The following is an 8,513-nucleotide window of genomic DNA, read 5'->3' as shown; positions in this document are numbered from 1 at the left end:
CAAAGCCTCGGGCCAATTTCGTTTGCTCAGATCCAAAACCAGGTTAAAACTTCTTTCAGACCCAGTTCCTAGCACTGACCACAAAAGTCCAAACACTGGTGCAGGCTCTCCAGGTAGACCTATGGGTCCTGAGCAAGTGAGACTGTGAACTCCATTGACAGCAGGAACCTTGCCTCTCAGAGCCATTTCTCCAATGTGCTCAATCAACAGTCTGTCCAATGAAAGCATGAAGAGACAGGGAAGTACCATCAAAGCCATAGGGATAGCCGAGACTACCACACCAGCTTTCGTACGCTATCATGCGGGAAATCTTTCCAACATAAACTATGTACTTCTTTCCTTCTTACTCTAGTGAATATAATTTAATCATTTCTGGCCAACTTGGGGACATCAGTGAACATATATTGTTGTATTATGCATAATATGGTGATAGCCTTAAGGCGTAGTGGGAGGCAGTTTGCCGTATACTGAAGATTTCTTGTGTTTATTGTGTTCTTATGGTTTGGCTTTATCATTTTTATGTCCCCATCTCTGTTTAACAGACTTACTGCAGTACGACAAGGAAGCTCCATCAGCCTCTCTGTAGGTCATTATTTGCTGCTTCCTCTTTGCTGTGGGTACTCTGAAAACAGATTTCTAAGCTTGCTAGAATTATATATAAGACGGGGCGCCTGGGTGGCTCAATCAGTTGACCACCTGATTCTTGATTTTGGCTCAGGTCGTGATCCCAGGGTCCTGGGATTGAGCCCCACATCGGGCTCCGTGCTGAGCATGGAGCCTGCTTAAGATTCTCTCTCTCTCCCTCTGCCCCTCTCCCCTGCTCACTCTCTCTAAAAATAAAACAAATCCTAAAGAGAGAGAGAGAGAGAGAGAATTATGTGTAACAGTAAGTAGGCTGTAAGATCTAGCTTCTTTCTGGTCCTTGGCTGTGGACCCCCACAAACATGTTTTTGCTGGATAGTTGCGTTCCGGAAGGGTGTGGTATCCATCTGTGAGAAGTGTTTTCCCTTCACATGATCGTGTTTGTTTTGTTTTTTTTTTCTTTTACTTCTCTCTCTGCATCCATGTCTCTGTTTCTCTAGTAATATGACAGGTGCTGGAATAATTAAAATTAATGGAACACATTTATCCACATGGGAGCAATTGTAGTGGTCAAAAAACATTTTCAAAAGGCATGCAATCCCCCCTTCTGTATCCCGGACCAGCCCTCAGCACCTAGTTTCATGACATAGTATTTTACAAGGGTCCCCTTGTATTTCACTTTCAGATAGCTATGCCTGAAGGGGCTTTTCCACTCCCGCCTGGTATGGGTTCTCCCTCCCCTGCTGTCATCTCCCACTCCTGGTCTTCGTCCTAGGCCCACGCCAACCCTGCCAGGCAAGACTCCTCTATGCGTTCCACTTCCAATGTTCCTGCACCTTTCCGTTGTCCTATTAAGGGTCTCTCCAGCAGGCCCTCCTTCTAGGGGCTACCACCTTTCCAGCCTCCATTCCACTGGACACCTCTCATTGCTGAAGGCTTTGTAGGCGAACTTGATTTCCCTTTGGGAGGCAATGAGGTATAACAGAGCCGAGATCTTAGAGCGAAGCCAACTGCCACCCGAGGGCCCCCTCGGTTAAGTCAGGCCGGTCTTGGAGCCTAGATCTCCTGTCCATAGAAAGGAGTTTGTACGGATCCAGTCAGCGCATTCTTGGTGTGAAAGCAAGGGCTTAATCCAGTGGCACTTCACTCCCTTGCCTTTCGGGATTATTGCTTCTGAGTGGACAGGTAGCCGCAAGGGTTGACAGCAAATTTCTCATCTCCTATGGCACACCCTGTGATGCTGGGAACACCAGAGCAAAAATGGTTGCTGTCGCGCATTCATTTCTGGCCTCAATTTTCTATTATTCCCCGATGAGGATCCTTTCGTTTGAGACCAGTATCTGGAAGAGAAAAAAAAAAAAAAAAGTAGATCAAGCTTTTCAGATGAGATTTTAGTGCAGCCCCGACAGACTCTTTTTATTGCCTTCGCTACCACATAGTGGTGGATCAGGAAACTGTAGGGCTTGCAGGGCTGGGAAATTGCTGCCAATGGAGTGAAGATTCTGCTGCTGAAGGAATCTGATCTCTTTTCTGCATAACACAAAGAAAGCAGAAGCCCATATCGTCTATAGCAGATGACAGAGTATATGTCCAGTTCAGAAAAAAATACATTTCTCAGTACCTTTAAAGCAAAAAGACCGAGTTGTGAGAAGGATCTAGAAGAAGTCGTATGCAGTTTACTGGTGTCCATTTTGTTGCTGCTTTTTGCATTCCTCAACCATCTTACTTCCTACTCCCACCCCACTGGAGGATACTCCAAAGATAAATGAACTGTTAGGCAATATGTCAGAAAGGCTACGGTCCTCAACATGTACACCCAGTTCTCTACCGGCCTCCTTAGCTGGTAGCAACAATACTGCTCTCGGAATCATCTATAAAAAGTAGGCATTTGCCTCATCTCCAAATTAGGGGTTTATCTTATTTGCAAAACACTTTCGGGGCCTTTGTCTGGGATGGCAGGGTGTTAGCAACTCTGGTCCAAGTGGGAAGCACACAAAGTTAAGTCTCATTCAAAGCGAGATTTTGGAGTTCCCAATGGTTGATTGGCATGTATCCTTATAGCTCAAGAGTTTCTCTGTCCATTCAGTTGATTGACTATGCTGTAGTTGTTTTCTTTTCCTTGATGAACTTTTTAGGAACATTTACTTTTGAACATTTAAATTTGAAATAATTTCAGACTTACAAAAAAAAAAATAGTTACAGAAAGTACAAGTTTCTGAACACCCTTCAACCAACTTCCCCAAACGTCAGCACCTTACATAACCAATTGAGGCTTATCAAAACCATCATATCACCATGACGTGGTACTACGAAGCTCCAGACTGGATTCAGATCCCACCAGTTTTCCCCTGTCTGGTCTTCTATCCAGTAGAGGATCCCGCCTCACATTTGTGGTCGCGTCTGTTCTGTTTCCTCAAACCCAGGTTGTTTTCTTCAGTCTTCCTTGGTAGCTTGCCACCTCCACACTTTGGAAGAGCACAGACCAGTTATTTTGCAGAATGTCCTTCTCTGGGTGTTTGCTTGTGATGAAAGTCAGGTGACAGCAAGAACATACAGTGTTAGCAAGATGACCACAGAAGTGCCACTGTGCCCTTCCCAGTGCATCCTGTCTGGAGACACATCATGCCCATAGGTTTCATTTCTGATGATGTTAATTTTGATCACTTGGTTAAGATGGTCTCTGCCAGTGCACCCGTTGTTAATCTTGACCTTTGTAATTAGGAAGCATCCTTCAGAGGTAGATACTTGAGACTAGCCTCTTCATACCGTTCCTCATTATTCTTTCACTTCCCAGTTTTAACACCCATTACTGTGGTGTTTGCCAAATGGTGGATTTTTCTATTTCTGTTTTCTACACTTAGTAATTGGAATTCTACTCTGAGGACTCTATGTATTTTTAAAATGAGGGACATAAAACTTTTTAAATAGCAGTGGCAGCTCCACTTTTTCTGGGAGGACAATTATGAATGACATGCAGCAGAAAAATATGCAGAAGCCTGAGAAGTCTCAAATAGGAATGTTATTTGAGATGTAGTTGCCATCATTTCCCTTCAGAGGAGGTGAAGTAGAGGGGAGGAGATCTCAGCCGCCCTCCAAAAAAGTCCTCTTAGTATCTTAGTCCTGGCTGCAAGTGTCTCTTGCTTTTGAGGACTGAGAGGACACAGTTGCAAGACTGTCTCTGGAGCACAGCCCTGAATGTTTTGGATGGGTTAGGAAGGCTTACGCCACCATAAGAACTTTAATTAATACTATGAAATGTTATCTCTGAGCATTTTAGGCTATAATTGAAAGGAGTGCTCAAGATACGGTTTCCTTCTTTTAGAATATACACTATTACTCACATGGCAAACAATTTAGAGGAGCCCCTCCCTCCATTTAATTAAATTTCAGCAGCCCAAAATCCAATGCGTGTGAAGAAATCATTATTTTGAATTCTTTATCCTGAAAAGATTAAAATTACTCTTTACTCTTAGAGGTTTTTTTTTTTTTAATTGGTCTATTTTATTCTCTGATTGTGATCCTTCCAATGTGATTTTTAAAAATATTTTTACTTCTACCTTAAAAGGATGAAACAGTATGTATATGCAACTACAATATTTTATCAAAAGCTTGCGCATCTAATTGAAAGGACTGTGAATGGCTACATTTTTAAATATCCTGCAGTCCATCCCAGTTTGTAATTTTATCATCACACTCTGGCAAGATCACACTCGGTACATTAAATTCCTGTGGCCCTCATTTTTCCCTCACTGATGTTTGTTAACTCCTTGCGGATTAAATTTTAGGAGCTTGAAATAGAACCGTTCCATTAGGAAAAGAAAAAAGAACCTCACACACCCCAGACCTTGGGTAGCTGCTCATTAGATACGGCCAGGGGACTCACATTTGCCGGACCAAGCAGGAATTTTGATGGTAGAATTGACGGTTCTGAGTTAGGTTGGATGAAAAATACGTACGGCTTTTAAAGGTGTGGCCGCACAGAATTCATGCTACCGAGTACTGAGGTTCTTTTCGTGTTTGCAGTGGCTTGGTGAATGTCCTAAAGTTGGCGGCTGAGCGGAGGGGGACAGGGAACATTTATTTGAGTGTTATTTCTAGACCGCAAGCCCAGCGCTGGAAAAAGTTCCAGCGCATCCGTTAAAGTTAGTGCACGTGCTCGGGCGGACCGGATCCCGGAGCGCCGCCGCCACTGCAGCGCCGCAGACCCCTCGTGGCCGCCCGCTTCTGCCCTGGCTGGCGGGAGGCGGGGCTCAGCAGGCGCGTGCCCGCGCGGGAGGACTGGCCGGCCACGTGACCACGCTCTGGCCACGCCCGCCGCCGCCTCACGTGGTCTCCGGACACCATGTGCGAGAGTGGATGGAACTGGGAGCGGCCGGGTGTGGCATTCGGGTTTGGGAAGACAGAAGCGTCCTGATTTCCCGCCCCCTCCCCCCCCTCTAATTCCTTAATCCCGATAGCGGAAAATGCAGAAAGTATTTCTCATGTATTTCCGATCATGTCATCTAATCCCTTTGGTGGCTCAAGTTTCTTTATGGGAACGTGGTTTCCGTCTCGAGGGGTCGATCCCACGGTGCCAGAGCCACGCTGCCTCCCTCGGGACGGGGGCGGTCTGGGTTTCCCGAAGGTCGATCATCCATTTTATGGCAAAGAAGTAAACCGTTTTAAACCGTTTCACTACAAACCCTGGTTTCTCCTTAGCGATAATTGAATTTTGATGGAAAACCGGCTGTCCTAAAGTTATGGGAAGAGGGTGGTTCACCCTCCGACTTCCGCGGCATTGTTGCCGCTTTGCCGCGGGAGGAGGCTCGCGGAGTAAATAACTTGGATGGGTCCCTCCACGTTCGTTCCTCATGTGCTTGTGAGCAGTGCACACCGTAAAAGGAAAATAAAAGATGGAAGTAGGTTTCCAAAAGAGAAAAATTAATATGGAAGGAGGGCGTGCGTTCTCAAATTGAACCAGGGTCTCATTGTTCCGAGCTAACGTCCAGTTACGTGCTCCAGTCCGATCCCGGACCGCAGCAGAACCGCCTGGGGAGCTCGTGCGGTCCGCGGGGAGGTGTTGGTGCCACTGTCCCCCGCCGCCGCCACCACACGGACGCACGTGCCCTGTTAATTTCCTGGCACCCGTTGCGTACGGAGCCTCGTGTAAATCTTCGGCACACTCATTTCTTCCCATTTCGTGTAGGAAGTTAAGGTTCTTTTCGGTTTACTTTCTGTTCACCTTCATTAAAATGCGGCAAACCGAAAGGAGTTTATTAATGGAGATCCCAGTGTATAGAGAGATTTTATTGAAAAGAAGAAGGGCTCGAATGATAAAACCTCATGTTAAAAATCAGAAACAGACTCTTGTTATTGTTAATAACTTTGAAAATGGAAATCCAACTTGATAAATTATTTCAGAGGAGTAGTTCTAGGGACCAGACATTTGGTAGGTAACTCTGTGTCTGGTCATCAATTATAGTGATTTCCTTGCATCAGCTCCAGAAAATCAGAATATTCATGAGCTTTCTGCTCTGACTCAGACCTTCAGGAGCCATGAAATTTTCCTGTTGGGATGAGAGGAAGTGCTGTCGGTGGTTTTGGCAGCTGAATGAAACCAGAAATAGATAAGCAGGGTAGAGGGGCGATGTCCATTTGTCTGGTCTTATCATCCTGCTTTTAATTTGTGAAAGTTAAAGTTTAAAAAAATTATATTAAACGTGCGATCCTTTTTAGAATTCACAGAGTACGTTGAGGAAGTGGTTTTGTTTTTGTGAGTTTGTTTAAACAAATGACTGAGGTTTTTGTTTTTCGCTGTGTCTGGCCAGGCAGCAATGCTACACTTTTTTAAATTCATGAAATACTGACCAGCGAGTCTGTTCTTTAGCACTCCTCTGCTTTTGTGATGGGAAGACAAGGAGGCAGACACCAATGGCGCCTCTTACAATGGAGGTTTGTTTGTTTATTTTTTATTTAATGGAGGGATTGTAGATGGCTTAAAATTTCCTTGTGCCAGGACAGAGAAGGGGGGGGTGTGTGGGAGAATAATTAGCCCATTTTAAGCAACTTTAGCAATAGCCGATCCATAGGCATTAACTTTCGACAGCGACAGAAGCCTCTTTCTAGACCTCATCCTGTGATGTTTTAAACAAATTTAATTTTGTTTGATTAAAATCTTTCTTAAAGGCCAAATATCGCTGAGGTCATTTTTTCAAATTTTTTGGTTATATACTAATAAAGATGGCAAGTTATAATCTTTTGTTGAAATATGCGGGAAGCCTATCCTTCACCCCCTCCTTCCCTGAAATGCCAGGGCTCCCTTGCCTGTTCTGAGAGGTCCTTCTCCGGCACTCCTGCCTCGTACACACCCTTCCATCCCGTGGTCCACTCAGCTGAAAGTACTCTTGTCTTCCTGATGTGTATCTTTTAGGACAGAAATCTTTACCTTGAATTCTTATCTACATGTACAACAACACCTGGGGTGTCTTCCAGACAGGTGCACTCAGGTTTTAAGTGAACAAATATTTAATCCAGAAGAATTTATGAAAAAAAAAAGGGGGGGGGGGCTGTTTGTATTTTTTTTTTAAGCCATTGTTGTTAAACACCGTGTTTGGAGTGGTACGAATTCTGTGCTCTACCAATTTGTATGAATTATGCCATTTAAAGTAGAAATAATTAAGAAATATTTCATTGCTAGGTTAAACACAGGAGTGAAGTTTCCACTTTTTTATGTAGTCAAATTCATTGCCTTTTGGTCCTTTGGGATGGTGCTGAATGACCCTGACAGAACTATAAGGCACAGAAATGAGACTCATGCAAGTCTGAGAGCTGAGCTCCTGGCATTCAGTACTTCTGTTTATCATCATCTGTCTCCCTGTTAAGTCACAGCCTCTTGTGGTCCTCAGTCTCCTCATCAATGAAATATCGCTGATACCTTTCTATGACTTATGAAAGTAGGTTATGAGAACTACAGTAGAAAACTCTGTGTCATGTGCACGTGCACGGTACCTTACTGGTTAGAAGCACGGACCCTCGAGTCCTGTCGCTTCAATTGGAATTTCTGCCTCTGCCTCCCGAAGCTCCGTGACTCCGGGCAAACCACTCTCTCTGTACTGGAGACTATGGTTCAGAGGACGGGAAAATAGGCCCTCCCTCTCAGAGTTGTGGATGTTAAGTCAGCGCATGCCAAGCACATGTAGCAGTGAGTGCCCCCACGTATGGTAGGTGACTTACTATTACGGATAACAGATGCTCATTTTTTTTCTTCTCATCTAGTACTTTGAGCTTTTACTTCTATTAGGGCCAAGAGACAGAGACAGAGAGAATTGTTATCATTAAAAAAGTTGTAGTCTGCCGGGGTGTCTGGGTGTCTCAATTGATTAAGTGTCCAACTTTGGCTCAGGTCATGATCTTGCAGTTTGTGGGTTTGAGCCCTGCATTGGGCTCTATGCTGATAGCTCAGACCCTGGATCCTGCTTCAGATTCCATGTCTCCCTCTCTCTCTCCCCCTCTTCTGCTCACCTCTGTCTCTCTCTCAAAAATAAATAAACATTAAAAAAAATTTTTTTTAAGTTTTAGTTTGCCTAAAAGCAGATACGACCTAAAAGAAGGCTGGGGTTTGGTGTTGGATCAGATGATTCTTTGGTTATTCTCGGGGAAAACCAGCCAAGCCATGAGGCCAGAGGACTATCTTTCATTTTATTCCTCATCTCCCAAAAGTGGCTTCTCTGATTTTTCTCATTTTTCCTCCTTTTTAGGAGAGTCAAGGAGAGTAGTTTTTCATATTACTTTTGTCATCATTGTTATTTATTTGATAACAATTCACCATCAGAACATAAAACGTACTTATCCTACAGGAAACTCCCTTCTGTTACGTATTTGCTTTCAATTTATGCTTTGTCTAATGCTAAAGAGAATTTGAGGCAGATTCTAATTAAAAGCCAACAAAACAA

General features: G+C 44.1%; 1 long non-coding RNA gene across 1 annotated transcript; it reads right to left on the bottom strand.

Moving 5' to 3' along the window:
* Positions 1-1,105: 1,105 nt before the first annotated feature.
* LOC125918229 (uncharacterized) lies at positions 1,106-4,599 on the bottom strand. The gene is made up of 2 exons (XR_007456402.1): positions 4,466-4,599; positions 1,106-1,922 (listed from the first exon to the last, which is right to left on the bottom strand). It is a non-coding gene; the product is annotated as an uncharacterized LOC125918229 (long non-coding RNA).
* Between the last annotated feature and the right edge of the window lie 3,914 nt (positions 4,600-8,513).

Source organism: Panthera uncia, unplaced genomic scaffold (assembly GCF_023721935.1).
Source record: "Panthera uncia isolate 11264 unplaced genomic scaffold, Puncia_PCG_1.0 HiC_scaffold_570, whole genome shotgun sequence".
Classification (NCBI taxonomy): domain Eukaryota; kingdom Metazoa; phylum Chordata; class Mammalia; order Carnivora; family Felidae; genus Panthera; species Panthera uncia.
The sequence above is the reverse complement of the archived record's forward strand: the minus strand, read 5'-3'. Positions and strand labels throughout refer to the sequence as shown.